This window comes from Chlorocebus sabaeus, chromosome 12, assembly GCF_047675955.1.
Source record: "Chlorocebus sabaeus isolate Y175 chromosome 12, mChlSab1.0.hap1, whole genome shotgun sequence".
NCBI lineage: Eukaryota > Metazoa > Chordata > Mammalia > Primates > Cercopithecidae > Chlorocebus > Chlorocebus sabaeus.
In genome coordinates, this window is record NC_132915.1 from 69,229,154 (window position 1) to 69,247,301 (window position 18,148).

The window sequence follows — 18,148 nt, forward strand, 5'->3', positions numbered from 1 at the left end:
ATTTCATTGTTAACTATAATCTGTGGTCACCTTAGGCATCTTACTCTTCCCCAAACGTGTCAAGCTTTGTCACACTTCAAAGCCAATACGTTTACTATATCCTTTGCCTGGAATTTCTTCCCTAGGTGTTTATGTGACTGGATGCTTTTTAATACGCAGGCACCTGAATTTATCGCCACTTTATCTAAACTAGCCACCTGCTGTCATTCTCTGCTCCTTTGGCCTGCTTTATGTCCTCTGTGGTACTGTTTCCTACAGAAAGTATGTTACTGACCAATTTGTTTCCTTGTTATTATCTGTGTTTTCCTAGTAAGCTGTCACTCCATGCTCAGGGGAGTTGTCTGCCTGGGCACTGCTGCATGTAGATCACAAAGTAGATGCTCAGGAAATATGTATTCATAAATGCTTCCCACCCCACCACAGATAAGGTGCATGGAAGACAAAATTTCTCAGTTGCTTTAGGTTTGAAAAATGTTTTTATTTTTTTGTCTCCTTCATTGTATGCTAGCTGATTGGCATATAATTCCAATATATAAGTGGCAGCCTCTGCATATGTAAAATGGAGATAATAAAGGCACCTGTCTCATGGAGATTTTAATGGCATTAAATGTGAAATGTATATAAAGCACTTATTGCTATGCCAGGCATGTAGTTAGCATTCAGTAAATGTTGCTGTTACTGTTATTGACCACTCCCTCACGAAACACCTGAAGGGCCTCCCTGTGTCTCAGTTTCTCCCCATTCTCAAATGTGGTCAGCAATCCTGGCTCCCTTATTCCACATGGTGCTGTAAGGATTTAACATAACCATGGCATTTGAAAATGATAGAGTGTTATGTGAACACTGTGACTCTTTTCTGCTGTATCCAAGACAGAGCCTCACTAAAGGAACCTGTGAGGCAGCGCACCCAGTGAGCAGGGAAAAACTCGGAGCTGGACAGCCCTGGCCTCAAATCCTGACTTGACTATTGACCAGCTGTGTGACTCTGAGCAAATTTTAAGCCCCTTTGATCCTCATATTGGTTGTTATTGCTACTCACCTCTGTAAAATAGGGAATCATGCCCATTTCACAGGGTTACTGTGGGAATTAAATGAAAGCGAACATGTAAAAAACTCAGTTTAGCACTTTTCACAAGAGTGGGCTTAATGATCATTTAATAAATATCTATTAATATTATATTTGTCTATGAAGTGAATTGGCAAGCCATGATTTAGAGCATTCTCTTTCCAATTTTCCATCATCAAAATAATCACACTTCGCACATCTTCACTGGCAGATTTCACAGTTAGTGGATTCAGGAAAAGTTATTTATTTGAATAACAAATTCTTTGCCCAACTCTCCAACCTGCACATTCAAGTGGGGGTTGTTAGAGATCTGTGTGCAGTATGGGTGGATTGCAGGAGGCAGTGACAGTGGTCGTAGAGTTAATGCATAGGATCCTCGCCGTATGCCATTCACTGTGCCAAGAGCTTTACAAACTTGCCCTCATTCATTCTCGTCTTACAGATGAGAAAGCAGAGGCCCAGAGAGGATAGATAACTTGCCCAAGGCCACACAGCTAATCAGAGGCAGAGGCTAGAGCTGAGCCAGCAGCTAGACGTCAGAATCTGTGTTCTGTGTTAGAATGGAGCAGAGGCATGTGGGTACAGCGGCTTTCTTCTCGGCAACTTGCAGCATGTCTGAGAGAGGAAGCAAGGAGTCTTGACATCCTCCCCACAGCAAAGGGAGAGCTCTCAGCCCCCAATCTGTCACTTTTCTTGGGTAGAGGTTATTTACTCAGAGAATGTGGTTGACAAATTCTTTTACAAATGAATGAATAATCAACGAAGAAGTGCATCAACAAATGTAGTCTTCTTCTGAAGACCCCTGTGAATAAGCCTACCAGAATATGCTGGAAAGGTCACAAAGACAAACACTGGATTCACTTTTAGACCAAACCATGGGTAATGCTCAATCTTAGCATCTATTCTTGGCATATGCAGTAAATCCTCACTTAATGTCGTTGATAGGTTCTTGGAAACTTCAGCTTTAAGCAAGATGATGTTCAGTGTGATAGAACCAATTTTACCATAGGCTAATTGATATAAACAAGAGTTCAATTCCTACAGCACACAGTATGTCATTTTGCTTAAAGTCACAGTTTCCAAGAACCTATAGACGACATTAAGAGAAGACTTAGCTGTGTTTTCTTCTATTAATTATGTTTGTGTATGTGGCAGGCTGGCTAGCTGCTCACCAAACTTAGAGCTGTGTTTCCCAGCTTCTTTTAAAGTAAGGTGTGCCATGAAACGGATTCTTTCCAGGGGAATATGAGTGGAATTGATGAATGTCACTTTCTAGCTGTGGTGGTTAAGAAGTAAGGGTGTGTCTTCTGTCTTCTTTCATTTTCCTCATCTGCTGAGAGAATGAAGAGGACCCTGAAGCCCTAGGAGACAAGAACAGAGCCACAAGATGGAAAGAGTTTGGGTCCCCAGAAGGTGGCCCATCAACCGTCAATATCTGTGTTGGAAGTTCACCTGAATGAAAAATCTTTTATTGTATTGAACCACTGGAGTTTGGGAATTTGTTATAGCTGCTAGCATTACCTTATAGCTGTAGCATTGCCTTGTTCATTTTGTTGTTGGTAAACTAGTAAAACTATAACTAATAAATAGCAGGAACATAAGAAGGATGCCTCAGAAACTCCCTCTTCCTCTCTACTAAAGGTACAGGAATGGTTATTAGAGTTTAAAAGGCAGTTTTACATAGTCATTGAACCCTTACAACTTGGCGTATTTACTGTTATATGGAGAAGATTGGAATTCAGTTAAGTGACTTCTCCAAGGTCACTCAACTGGCAATTAACAGGGAGAATGCAGACTCCAACCAAGGCTTGTCTGGTCTTGCAACCTCTACTACTTCTATCACGGCACAGTAATAAATGTGAAATTCTATGGGGATAAGTTCCCTTTCTGTCAATATCATGTTCAAGATGTTTGGATATGTCCTTCTCCTTCCTTCTTTTCACTTTTGTCTCTGCCAGAGTTTCTTTAGGATGTAGTGCCCAAAGCTTGTGATTAAAAACAGCTGCAGAAGCAGGAGCAAAACATTACCTTAAAAATAAGTAGCACCTCAGAACACAATGTGCATGGACTTCTGGGAGGTGGACAGAGTTGGTGGGGTGTTTGACATAGAGCTGCCATAGGGAAAGCTTTGGTTCTCCACAACAGGCATCTCTTTCTGTGGTTGGTTATTGCTGGGAGTCTCAATGAACTTGGTCTCAGAATCCAGGGCAAAAAAAATGGACTTGCTCTTCTGCTAATAAATGAGAAGCCTTCCTTTAAAAGTTCATTATCCAATTGGTTCAAACATATTTAATAAAACGGAAAAACTGTCATCAAAAATATTAGGTTAAAAAAAAGATACAAAATAGCTGAATCAAAATTTAATTAATATTTTTATACACACACAGTTGGCAAAAAGATTGCAAGAATACACCTCAGTGTTAACAGGAGGTATTTCTGTATGATGAGCACAGGGTTGAAATTTATTTACGTTTAAATTCTTTTCTGTCATTTTTAATTTTTGTACAATAAACACATACTACTTTTGGAATTAGAAAAACATGTTAAGAAAAAAGTAGAGGTTACTGAATTAATTTAATTTAAAAATAGATTTTGCTCATTTTTGAATTATAGCTATGTCAAGACATACAAAAATTAAATGAGCTACAGAGGTTCTGTAACAAATAATAAATTTATATTTAGTTATAAATTATATAATGTGTTATCAGACTAAAATTTAAAGCTGCCATACAGGTTATTCATATAATATTCAATGTCAAACTTTTAGATTTATTCTGAATTGCCTAATCCACTACATAGAGTTCAGATAACATATAAATTTTCATTTTGTTTTTGATATTTTGGTTTGATTTATTTTTCCTAAAAAAATGACACAAGCAAACAAACTACAAATGCAAACCTATGTAGCTGAAATTAAAAAGCAAACTAGATGACAAAACATGTATATAAATTGAACAGAAAGTTGAGATTTACATTTTTTAAAGAGTATTTAAAAAGTTATTTATAAGAAAATAATCAAGTCTCTAATAGGTAAATGAACAAAAGCTATAAGCATATTTTAAAAAAAATTAATAAAATAACAAATGTATAAATGCGTTTATACATTTCACAGTATAATCAATGCAATACAATATAAACAACTATTCTAGACCCCAAATGCTGACAAAAATAGTTGTGAAACTAGAAAACTCCTCTCCAGTCTTCTTGGAATTACCTTAGTGAGCTTCAAGAGCCAGAGCTGCCCCTCTAATTCTTTCTTTTAGTTATTCTAATTATGGAAATCTGCTTTGCAGATAATTCAGCAGAAATAAAAGGTTAAATGAAGAAAAAATTAATTTGAGATGGAGTCTCACTCTGTCACCCAGGCTGGAGTACAGTGGTGCGATCTCAGCTGTTTGCAACCTCTGCCTCCTGGGTTCAAGGGATTCTCATGCCTTAGCTTCCTGAGTAGCTGGGATTACCAGTGTGTGCCTCCACACCTGGCTAATTTTTGTAGTTTTAGTAGAGACAGGATTTCACCATATTAGCCGGGCTGGTCTCGAACTCCTGACCTCAAGCAATGCATCCCCAAAGTGCTGGGATTACAGGTGTGAGCTACAGTGCCCGGCCTAATATTTTCTTAAAGTATAAGGAAAAATGCTTGAAACAACTCAACTGATCCATGGAATAGGAACAGGTAAATTCTGGTGCCCCCACCGAATGGAATAATATAAAGCAATAATTATAATGACAATTATGAAAACAAAATTATGGAAAATATGTATGATGCAATATTAAATATAAAAGAATATTCAACTATATTTCTGCTATGACTTTAATAGTAAAATTATTTGCACCTATGATCAGGGATGGAAAAGAAGAAAAAATGAAAGTAGTTAGATCTCAGTGAAGTTGCAGATGACCTTTTCTCCTTCCTTAAGCTTTAAAAAAATTGTTTGAATGTATATATGAATGAAAATAAAGAAAATTTATATTTATTCTTATCTCCATAAGCAAAAGGTTTCTAAATACGACTCTCTGTGAGACTTGTATTGATATAATACCTGTTTTAGAAATAAAATGGTTAAAAATAACTATAATAGATTAATTAAACAAATATTTATTGATCTTTGTGTTTCTTTCCATTGTTGCTGTAATAATTTCCATAAACAGGGTGGCTTAAAACAACACAAATGTATTATCTGATGGTTCTGTAGGTTAGAAGTCAGACACAGGTCTCACTGGGCTAAGGTCAAGGTGTTGACAGGGCTGTATTCTTTCTGGAGGCTTTAGAGAATCCATTTTTCCCCCCTTTTCCAATTTCTAGTGGTCACCTGCATTTCTTGGCTCATGGCCCCTTCCTCCATCTTCAAAGCCAGCAATGGTGGGTTGAGTCCTTCTCTCATTGCATCACTTTGCCCCTCTCTTCTGCCTCTTCTTCCACTTTTAAGGACTCATATGATTAGATTGGGCTCACTGGGTTAATCTCCTTATTTTGAGGTCAGTTGATTAACCACCTTAATTGCATCTGATATTTTAATTCCCTTTTGCCACGTGAAGTAACATATTAATCATCATTCTGCCTACTCCCAGCTCTTCCTCTGTGCCAGATGTAGTGCTAGGAGATGCTGGGGAAGTGGGGAGATGGGTACAAAGATGAAGTTCATGGTTAGATATTGAGATCAGCTCTGGAAGAGAATGCCTACAACACCATGGAGACAGTGGTTAGGCTCACAATAAATTAACAGACGATTTGCAGAGACTTGGGAGGGAAGTATGGTTCCTTCTGGGCAACTCAAGGGAGGTTTCATTGTGGATTAGCATTTGAATTGGGCATGAAAGGATAGGTAGGAATTGGATACAAAAAGCAGGCAGAGGAAACCAATAGTATTTCAAGTCAGAGATAGTAGATCTAAACTGGTGAAATAGCCATTTTTATAAGGGAAAATGATCAAATATTTATTTTTTAATTCAACCTCATACATCAAAGCAAAATGCATGGAGGCATATGACAGCAATAAATGTTGCAGGAAAAATTCAGAAAGTCACTTTCCCCCCTTTTCTAAGCTTGAACTTGTAGTTTGTTTGCTTTATCAGCTGTTCATTTTCTGATTTTTTTTTCCTTACACAGCCTTGAAGGTACCAGTTATGCAGCTCTTTTCCAAGAAAAGTAGCCTCTTAGCAATTTTTTTTAATGACATATAAAGCCTTATGCTTTGAGTAGGACAAATTCTGCTGTCTTGATTTGACCAGCTGGAGCTAAAGGCTGACTAATAGACTCCTACCTGGTGCCAATCATCTGGCCCTATGAGACTTTGCTTAGGGCAGTTGAACGGGAGAGATCAAGACATAGCAGAAACCCCGAGAGAGGGTGGGGTGGAGGTGGGAGAGAGAGTGAGAGAGAGGAAGAGCTAGGCAAGTATTGGTTCACAACTTTCAATAAATTTCCTACTACTGAAGGCTTTTTGGATGTGTATCTGTTTCTTGAAATCAATAAAAATAGTGTTTGGCATGTTTCAAAGAAAAATCATGAGATATCATCAAACCTCTGAGTTTCTGTCTGCAGGTTATTTTGATTATTAAGATTTTCATATTGATTTGATTATTCATGCGCTGGAAACAGTCCTTGTGGTAGCCAAGTACTCGGTACCTTATCTCACACAGCTCCTATTTCAGATAACTACCCAGTGATTTTTTTCTCCCAAGTCCTGACCAGACATTGTAACCCATCATATCACTTTATTGCTCTGAGTTCAGGTCAGGATAAAGATGCTCCTAAATGCCTCTGTCTAAAATTCAGAGAAGATGCCACACAGGGAATAGTGTTGCTGTGGACTCTGCCTCAATACCCAACTCTAAATGGCAAAAATGAAAAGATATGGTTAGAATGAACTGCGAGCCTTTGCATTTAAATTTGTGGGGATTTTCCCCCGTAAGAATAGGGTTACAAGGCAGGCAAACCTCTAAAGAAAGAAGATAGTAGACCAGCTAATACATTAATTTGAGAATGGAAAAAAAGGGTGACAAAATGAAAAAAGACACTCTTGAGTGGTATTATTAGTAATTACCATTATAAAATGGAATAAAATTAAAGCAGACAAGACAAATAGAGAAAAGACATGGTTCACAAAGCATTTCTCAGAAATTCAGAAACAGGGAGATTTTGACTCAGCCCCTTCTTATAATCATAAGCTTCAAGGAATTATAAAAAGGACGTTAGAAACAATAATTGGCAAACTGGAAATCATTACCAGCCAACAGGAAGCAAGAGAAAAGTCTTGCAGATGAGAGGGTAAGGACAAGCAAAGCCAAGAAATTCCATAAGTTGGGCTTTGAAACAAGAGACAGCCTTGAGGATGGGCAGAGGACAGACGTTCTCCAAGCTATAGGTAAATCTGAAGGAAGCGAAAAGGAAAATAGGAGGAAAAGAGGAAGAAAACAAAGGAAAATTCTTACAATAAGTTTCCTGAATAGCTATCATAGAAACAGCCCAGGAACACCTGCAAAGAGAAACCTAAATAAAGTTGCACCGGGATAATTAGTGGCCAAAAATTCTTGAAGTCCCTGTGTAAATAAAAGACTTAAACATATGGAAAAATAAAAATTCTATCCTGTATGTGTCAATATAATACAAATAGTACCATATTTAGTGGCGGCCACCCCAAGAAAAAAATGCAGTTCATGGTTCCTGAGTCTAATACATCAACCAAAATAAGAGCCCAGCCCCAGGTTTTGTTTCCACCTTTGCCTGGAAAGGGAAGACAAGAATTTTACACAGCTACAAGATCCACAAAAATTAATCAGTCTTGGTGCTGCAAGAACACCTTCAGAGGTCAGAAACATTTCTTATCCTCTCATCCCAGGTGGGCTGTGTTATATACGATATATAACCAGGGCTGTGTTATGTGAGATGACCAGACCAGGGCTGTGTTATATAAGATGACCAGCCATCCTGGTTTGCCAGGGGTTGCGGGTTTCCAGGGATGCAGGACTTTCAGTGGTAAAACTGTGACACTCCCAAACTGAGATGGTTGACACCCTAGTGCTGGTTTCCCTTTTGTGACAACACAGTCAAGCTAATTGGGCTCAATTGTTAGTAAATATGTATGTTTCAAATCCTTGAAACTCTTCAGGTGCTGCATTTTAAAATTTATTATTATTTTTCTTTTTTCTAGGGAAAATGATCCTAAAGTGTTCAGCATTTGATCGTTAATTTATCCATTAAATTAAATGCGTATTGCAACAGACATATATATGCTTAGAATTGTGATTGACGGTACAGAGGAAAATAAGTGATTTGATTGAGAAGGTCATGGAGGATATAGCTTGGACTAGGGGTGGGGAGATCTGGTCAGAAAAGCCCTTTTAAGAAAATGATATGCAAGCTGAGACCTGAAGGATGGGAGGAGAGAGAAGCTGGAGGAAGAGTCAGGCTGCCCTGGGGAAATGATGTTGCTGATGGAGGCAGAGGGCAGAGAGGTTCCAGATGAGGAGGAGCATGTGCAAAGGTCCTGAGGCAGGAAGGAGCTTGTTGAGTTGAAGGAGTCATGAGAAGACTGATGTCTTATATGAATTACAGGGAAAGAGAAAATGTTTACCTTTCAAATGGAAGAGCTAGGAGGACTAGCAGCAATGGTGGTAAAAATGGTCCAGGCAGAATTGTTGGATGGGAGAGAGTAACAGATGTAGGGATACATAGACATACTGAGAGATACATACAGAGGGAAGAGATACCAAGAAAGTTAAAGGTTAATAGTGGATGGTGATCCTTTCCGCTTGAACTCTTCTAATACTAGTAGCCTCTAATATTAGTATAGCGGCCCTGAGGTCTTTCTGACAGACACATATTTTACAAGGCTTTTGAACACAGATGGAAGCAGAAACTGAAACAGCCAAAAATAAGACAACAGCAGAGATTTAGAAGGTCATGCCATAGAGGATACAACTCTACTGAATCTGAGATTTGCTAAAATGAACAGAAAAAAACCACAAAGGCTGTCTTCAGCTAAATGCCAGAATGGGTGCTGGCGTGTCTCATGTCTAGAAGACCCAGAAATGCCTGAATATTGCTCACCACTCCATCTTAAGAGGTCCCCAAAGAGGTATCTGAGGGACTATGGCATACCAAAGCAGCATGTTCTTACTGAGCTTGTGCCCAAACTATAAAGAAAAGCTCTGGTAAACTTGGCTGAGAGTGTGAGTGAGGCCCAAAGTTTAAGGGGGGCTTCTCTCAGTGATGAAGCCTAAACTCAAGTCATATGACCAGTCTGTGCCAGTCTCAGAAGATCAGAGGCTGTCTTAGCCTCATCAGGCTGCTATAACCAAATGCTATAAACTGGGTGGTTTATCAACAATAGAAATTTGTATCTCGCCGTTCTGGAGGCTAAGAGGCACAAGGTGCCAGTAGATTTCATGTCTAGTGATGACCTGTTTCCTGGTTCATAGATTGTGCCTTCTTACTGTGTCTTTATGTGCTAGAAGGAGTGAGGGTCTTCCCAGGACCTCTTTTATAAGACACTAATCTCATTCATGAGGACTCTACTCCCACGACCTAATCACCTTTCAAAGACCCCACTTCCTAATACCATCGCCTTGGGAGTTAGGATTTCAACACATGAATTCAGATCACAGAAACATTCAGACCATGGCAAAGGTCAAAGAACACTCATCAGAAAGAGAGAGTGAACTGCAGGATCATATATCCTCCCATGAAGAAGACTCTGGTGCTCTCGTCACCAAGTTCATGAAAAAGAACAAATAGAAGGGGTGAGCCACACTCCAATAGGCGTGATGGTGAATTACTCAGGGGCCTTTCCCACAGGTACACATGGCCCAGTCAGGGCCCTGGAATCTGAGCTTGCAGCTCAGAATCCACTTCTCTTGGAGAAAAGCAAGGAGAGGGCTGTAAAGGGGTGGAGAGTTTGAGTGTACCTGTTCCTTTAGAGGCCTCCATTCCCATAAACCCAGGGGCCTAACAGCCAAGACTAAGGTTGACTAGGGTATGTGCTGCCTTTCTTGGGGAAGGAGATTAGCAGGCTGCGTGGGAAATCCTACCATGATGTCCACCTAGCTGCTGGAATTGGGATAAAGGTCAGATGGTCCACAACTCTAAGTAAAAGAGACCAAAACAAAACTACTCCTTTCCATTCTGTGTCCAGTCTCTCCTTTGAGAAGCAGATGTCAACTGGGAAGGATCGGGCAAATGTAATTAGAAGGGATTGGAAACCTGAGACCAAAGAAGAGATAGGAGTGGATCCAAGTCTCCCAGCCTAATTACATTTCACCTTAGTGTACTAGAAAAGTGCGGGGAGGTGGGCTCAGTGATTCTGAGTCATTGGAGAGTCAAATCTCCCTGAAAGACTACACACTATAAAAGATCATGTACATCTGAAAAGTGAAAGAACATGAAGTTTTGACAGTATAAAAAAGGAAGTAAGAAATTAAAAAATGAAAAGTGATGAAGGGTCAGCTCCAGGAAACTGGCACTGCAAACTTTCCATGGGTTAAGCTATCTGGTGCATAAGAACCCTAGGAGGTAAGTCATATTTTCCACACTTTGTAATAGCGGAAGCTTAGGTTTATAAAAAACTTTATGACAGTTGGTGAGGATCTAGGAATTAAACCCACATATGTTGATGTGGAGACATAGTTAAATACAATTAAAACTCTCTCTGGTGGCTCCACTATACCATGTCACCTCTCTAAAAGACAAGCGAGCAATCCCGAAAAACTTCTACCACAGGTTACCAGGCATGATGATCTATACGAATCCACACTTGTGATTCCTGGATCAGCTGGTTCTACTAAGCCTTAGCAAAAAAATACTGTTTCTTTTTGTTTTTGTGGACTGGCAGAGAGGAGCTGCCAAATCTGTATATGTTGGCATCAGCAAGTCATCTGGATAATTCTTTTTAAGAGCTGGATGCTTTTTCTAAAGCACAAATGAATCCGTAACCTGTTCATTACTCAGGGTAAACCTGTAGGGAAAATTTTTCTATGACTCCAAACTCCATCTTTGGACCTGTTAATCATTATAAATAAGGTGTAGGTGAAGAGGTAAAAAAGTATGTTTTAGAGTTTCAAAGATGAGACAAAAGAAAGAGTCATGGCTAAACCATTGGACAGGGACAACTGACCTAAACCAAGAGGATGAAATTTAGCCATGCTAACAGCCCAATGCTCAGCCATGAGGAACCTCTCTGTTGACCAAGAAGACAAGGAAGAGGCTTTCTCTACAGAAATCCAGGCTCTGGCTAGCAGCAGACTGCACAGGTGCAAAGGAGCAGTCAACATGTGGATGCAGATGTGGGTGGCCTCTCCCAGGAGACTGAGGCCCCAGGTGAGCAGGGCCACGTTTTCCAGATGGTCCTCTGAGAATACCGCTTTTTTATTTGGGGGCGTGTGTGGCGCAAGACCAGGGGTTGGGACACGTGTTACATCAGGTTCTTGTCCCATTCTCCTTTGCTTCCAGAAGGCAGAATAAGAGCTTCCATCCAAACAATAACAAATAGCAACTCTCTTCATGGTTAACTTAATCTACAGGCACCTACATACCAAACAGCACAGAGAAACATTCAAAGGAAAGCCAAGTATGTATGCTAAGAAATTTCAGAAATAATTTTAAAACCAAGGAAGTCAATATATTGTGTGGATTTTAAAATATAGCCCAAGTATAACGGGAAAATCTGAATTTTCATTTTAATTCTTGCAATAAGATTTCTACTAGGCTTTTTATTTTATTGGTTTGAAGGAAATGTTGGGTTTTATTCTTTTTTTATTTTTATTTTTTCTTTTTTTAGAGAAGGGGTCTCACTATGTTGCCCACGGTGCTCTTGAACTCCTGGGCTCAAGTGATCCTCCTGCCTCAGCCTCCCAAAGTGCTGGGATTACAGGCATGAACCACCATGCCCAGCAAATGTTGGGTTTTACATGGCAAAACTGAATACAGAGGAAGTCACTAAAAATGAAATCAAAGACCAGAGAGGATGGGCTCAGCCAAATTTTCAGTGTTATTGAAAAGCCACTGTATCACATGAGGCTAATGTGAAATATAGCAGACACAGGCTTTGGAGTTGGAAAGACCTGGGTTTGAATCGCACTCTGCCAGTTAGTGGCTGGTTTAGTATTGTCATATGGTAAATGGACTAATAATACTTATTTTAGGAAGATTAATTGAGGTGATGTCTGCAGGGCATTTAGCACAGAGCCAGAACCATAATAAACACTCAGATTTATTATTGTTGCTATTATTGTTATCATTATTATTGTAAAGCGTATAAAATCATGTTGAAAATCCTCATCATCAACCGATTAAAAAATCACTTTAATAATAGACCCAAGAGGCAACTAATCCATTAAATTCACAAGCCAGGCAAATATTCTGAGAAGCAAGCAAATTAAGTAGCAAACAGTGAAACTAGCATTATAAGTTAACAGAGGGTTTCAACATCAAGCCTAAGACAATAGGAATGAAAAGAAAAAAATAAAAAAGACAACAATATTGGTCCAATTGTTTAGAGGTAATAAATGTATGCAGTATATAAGTATGTAAGAAATAACATTAGATAATATCACCTACTTAGAATATGCAAAGCTAAAATGTCTCTGCCAAAAGGCAGACAACAATGAGGTTTTAATGAAAAGAACAAATGGGACAACAACAAAGAAAAAGAAAAAGCTAATAATAGATTAAGAATTAATCACCAAAAGATGATGTTCACATAAAATAAGCTAAAAATGCATACTATTTTCACAACCAGAGAAATGAAAATAATTCATTAAAAATATCTGGGGCAGCCACGGTGGCTCATGCCTATAATCCCAGCACTTTGGGAGGCCGAGGTGGTCAGATCACCTGAGGTCAGGAGTTCAAGACCAACCTGGCCAACATGGCGAACTCCCGTCTCTACTGAAAATACAATAATTAGCCCGGCACAATGGCAGGTGCCTGTAATCCCAGCTATTTGGGAGGCTGAGACAGTAAAATTGCTTGAACCTGGGAGGCAGATGCAGTGAGCCGAGATCACACCATTGCACTCCAACCTTGGCAACTGAGCAAGACTCCATCTCAAAAAAAAAAAAAATCTGTAGCACCTAAAATCCCCCATGCCAGAAGACAGACACAGAAGTATTGACAAGATCATGCTATTGAGAGACTTTTTTTCAACAATTAAAAAGTAATAATAATAATAAACATGAAATCAAGATAGCTAATTAGCAATCTCAAACGTGGAAATAGGTCAGAAAGGAACATAAATATACATAGAAGATATGTCACACATATCCATTTCTCAAGAAGCAGCAGGGTTTTTTTTTGGTAAAAATTACGAACCCAGAATTCAAGACAGAAAAATAAAACCAAGAAAATGGATAACGTTTGGGTCTCTTTAGATACATAACTTACTATTGTAGAAGTTTTAAAGATTCTATTTTGTTTAAGCAATACTGGACGAGGACATAGAAACCTAAATACAAAAACTATGTTGAGAGATTGATTCACCTTTCAAGCATGGTCAGTGTTACCGTCCTAATTCATATATTATTCCAACCTTAAAGAAATCTGATAGGTCTCTAGTGAATGTAAAACAAAGTTTAAACTTCATAGTCCACTGCTGAAGTCTCTGGCTAGAAGCAAATATCCTAAATCAGGCTGCCTGGATTGAAATCCTGCCTGCATCACTTTTTGGTATTACCTGAAACCTGGGATGTTACTCTTTAAATCTTAGATTCTTCACCTGTGGAGTGAGGACACCAGTGTCTCATAGCAATCTGCCTGGTGCCCAGTGAACATACAACCAATTGTCACTATTATGTGGACTTCTTGAATTTCTCATTTTCTCTCCCATTATTCTTTGCTCAAACAGCTATTCCTGAATACACCCCATTATCTTCCACCTCTGTGCTTTTCTTTAAATTTTTTGAAAAAATAGAGTCTTGCTCTGTCGTCCAGGCTGGAGTGCAGTGCTGCAATCTTGGTTCACTGCAGCCTCTGCCTCCCGGGTTCAAGTGGTTCTCATGCCTCAGCCTCCCAAGTAGCTGGGACTACAGAACACCACCAAACCTGGCTAATTTTTATATTTTTAGTAGAGACCGGGTTTTGCTACGTTACCCAGGCTGGTCTCGAACTCCTGGCCTCAAAAAGTTCACCTGCCTTGGCCTCCCAAAGTGCTAGGATTACAGGCACAAGCCACTGTGCCTAGCCACCTCTGTGCTTTTTTTTTTTTTTTTTTTTTTTTTTAAATGGAGTCTTAGTCTCACACTGTTGCCTGGGCTGGAGTGCAGTGGCGCGATCTCGGCTCACTGCAACCTCTGCCTCCCAGGTTCAAGTGAGTCTCCTGCCTCAGCCTCCTGAGTAGCTGGGATTATAGGTGCCCGTCACCACGCCCGGCTAATTTTTTGTATTTTTTTAGTAGTGACAGAGTTTCACTATGTTTACCAGGCAGGTCTCAAACTCCTGACCTTGTGATCCGCCCGCCTCAGCCTCCCAAAGTGCCATGATTACAGGCATAAGCCACCATGCCCGGCCACCTCTGTGCCTTTAATCTGGTGTTTTTAAAGGAAATTGAGGCCTGCTAAGGTCACAGATACAGTAAATAGCAAAACTTGGATCTGAGCTCACCTCTGTTGAGTACCAGAGTCCTAACTTACTCTACTCCTACTTTTCATCTTATACTCACCTCCACTTGTGTCAGAACAATTTCCTTCCAAAAAGAAATACCCCTAAACTAGGGAAAAAAATACCTATTTGAAGGCATTGATAAACTACTGATTGAAGGGTCAAGATCATGGAAAGAAGGGAAATCCACTGAGATGAGCCTAGCGTTCTGCATAGATTTTCCTCTTGAAGCATTTACTGCTTCATAAGATAAACTAAACAAATGGAGGCCTATTCCACTTTCATGGATTAGAAGACTCCATATTATCACTTCTTTCAAATTAATTTATAGATTATTATAAGCCTAATCAAAATTTTAGTAGATTTGTGTCTGTGTGTAGGGAAATTAATAAGCTGCTTCCAAAAATTATTTGGAGACACAGAGGGCCCAGATTCCTAATGCAATCTTTAAGAACAAAATTGGAAGACTTACACTACCAGATAAAGCTGCAGTAATTATAAGAGCATCGTATTGGTACAGAGAGAGACAGACAACCCAGTGGGATAGAAGAGAAAGGCCAGAGATAGACTCTTATACATGTACAGTCACCTTATTTATGACAAAGGGGACATTGCAATGTAGTGAGAAAAGATTGGTCTTTTTAATAAATGATTCTGGGTCAACTGGGTATCCATATGGAAAAAATATGAAACTTGTCATCTACTTCACACCTTATGCAAAATCAACTCCAAGTGGATTATAGCTATAAATGTGACAGTTAAAATTATAAAGCTTCTAGAGGATAACACACGAGAATAGAGTGATGACTTTGGGGTAGACTGAGAGCTCTTCAACATTAGGGTGGAAGTAGCACTGAACAGAAAGGAGAATAGTAGGATGTTGGACTATATTAAAACTAAAAACTTCTGTCGAGGCTGGGCACGGTGGCTCACGCCTGTAATCCCAGCACTTTGGGAGGCCGAGGCAGGCGGGTCATCTGAGGTTGGGAGTTCGAGACCAGAGTGACCAACAAGGAGAAACCCCATCTCTACTAAAAAATCCAAAATTAGCTGAGTGTGGTGGCAGGGGCCTGTAATCCCAGCTACTCGGGAGGCTGAGGCGGGAGAATCGCTTGAACCTGGGAGACAGAGGTTATGGTGAGCCAAGATCATGCCACTGCACTCCAGCCTGGGCAACAAGAGCAAAACTCTGTCTCAAAACAAAACAAAACCAAACAAAAAACCAAAAAACCAAAACCAAATTTCTGTCATCACATACACTATTAACAGAGTGAAAAGCAAACCACTGAATGGGAGAAGATATTTGCAAAACATATATTTGACAATGAACTTGTGTCCACAATACTAAAGAAATATGTACGGTTAGAAAAAGATACACAATGCAATGTTTAAAAAATATTAAAAACCTTGAACAAAACTTCAGAAGAAAAGATATCCAAATGACCAATAAATGTAAAAAAGGGTTCAGGGTTATTCATCAATCATCAGGAGAACAGATATTAAAATTACAAAGAGACGATGTGACATATTCACTAGAATGGCTAAATCTAAAACATTGAGAGTATCACATGTTGGTGAGGATGTGGCACTACTAAAACTCTCAAACATTGCTGGTAGAATGTAAATTTGGGGGTTAAACCATTTAAAATTACTGGTATTTAAAATTACTGATATTCAATCAAAGGGAAAAATGGCAACTTCCAAAGGTCAAAGTAATACAACCGTTCTGGTAGTTTGTCAGTAACTACCAAAGCTGAACATGCACATAGCTGATGACCCAGTAGTAATGTCACTTTTAGGATACCCTAACAGAAATGTGTATATATGGGTTTCATAAAACAACACCCGGAATGTTCACAGCAGCATTACTTGTAATAGTCAAAAACAGTAAACTCTCATTTTATATTAAGGAGTCAAAAAGAACCAAATAAACTGTAAACAACTCAAATATCCATCATCAGTTGTAGGGAAAATAAAGAAATTGTGGTTCATTTAGTCAATAGAATACTCTTCAACAATGAAAACGGATGAACTACAGCTACAGGTAAAAACATAGATGCAGTATTAAGTGAAAGAAACCAGACACAAAACAATACATGTTGTATAAAGTTTAAAGGTAAGCAAAAGTAATCTACAGCAATAGAAGGCAGAGTAGTGGTGCTTTGGGAAGGGTGTATTGATAAATGGGAGGGGCATGAGGGGCTTTCTAGTGATAGTCTATTTCCTGGCCTAAGTGGATGTGAAAATCCATCCAACTGCACACTTAAGCCATACTTAAATGTATATCATACTTAAGTTAGGTAATTAATATTGTTTAATTAAAAGCCAGGGTGATTGATAGAGAACCCCAGACAGGTTTGTAACCCCAGAACTAAAGGTGTGGAGATTTGCCCCAGTGATCATCAGGAATCTTAGGGGAACATGGCCTTGTAGGTGTCTTGAGCTCCATGGACCAGCCATGGTAGAGGAGATACGCAGGTGCAGTGCGTTCAGGTACCGAGAACAAGGATAGTATCGCATCACCCCTTCCAGCAATCCTCACCTGCATGTGCTTCCGAGGAGATCGAGATAGTCTCTTGAGCTCTGCTGGGGGGAACTCAGGGATGCTGGAAAGGCCAGTAGAGTGTAACAGGCCTCGAGTCAGGTTGAAGAGCTCTCTGAGAGGGGTGAGCTTGTAATTGGAGACCAAGGCACACACAATGAGCATCAATAGTGCACGCAGTTTGGGTAGAGATCAAGACCCAAAGAGCAACAGGACAAGTCCCCTCTGCAGTGAGCATCCGGAAGAAGCACAACCAGGTACCCACCCTCTAAAACCATGATGTCATTTGGGGCCACCAAGTCCCAGACACCTGGCTAAGGAGGGGGAGGAAGGGGTAGACTTGGCTCTGGGTTATATGAATGTGTGAGGACAGGACCACAGCCAAGTCTCAATTCTCTTGTTCTACTCTCCCCATCTCCCAACACTCTCCTCCTATCTAGGAAGTGTGTTTATTTCCTACTCTTACTCATATCCTGCACTCTACCTGCTCAGAAGTTTATGAAAAAGCACACACCATAAATCTTTTCTTCTCCCACGAAAACTTTGTTTTTGAGAATGAAATTCTTGATTTTCACAGTTTTAAGATCCTAATTTGGAAGTTAAAGGTTGAACTGACATCTTTCTCTTTGCACTCCAGCTCTAAAAATCCTTCGTCTCCTCAAGACAGTGAACCTCTGGCTGAAAAGGATATATTTGATGTTCAAAAAAAAGTGAGAGAAAAAAACACATTAAAATACTTTAAAATGTTATCTTGACACATTAGCTTTTACACTCATTCAATAATAAGCATCAATAACATAAAGTAAACCTTTTATACAGCTGGAGTTCTTGCTATTAGATTGGTGCAAAAGCAATTGCGGTTTTCGCCATTACTTTTTCCTGTAAAGTTCCTGATGATAACCATGATTACTTTTGCACCATCCTAATAAAAAGGTGACACAGTAGG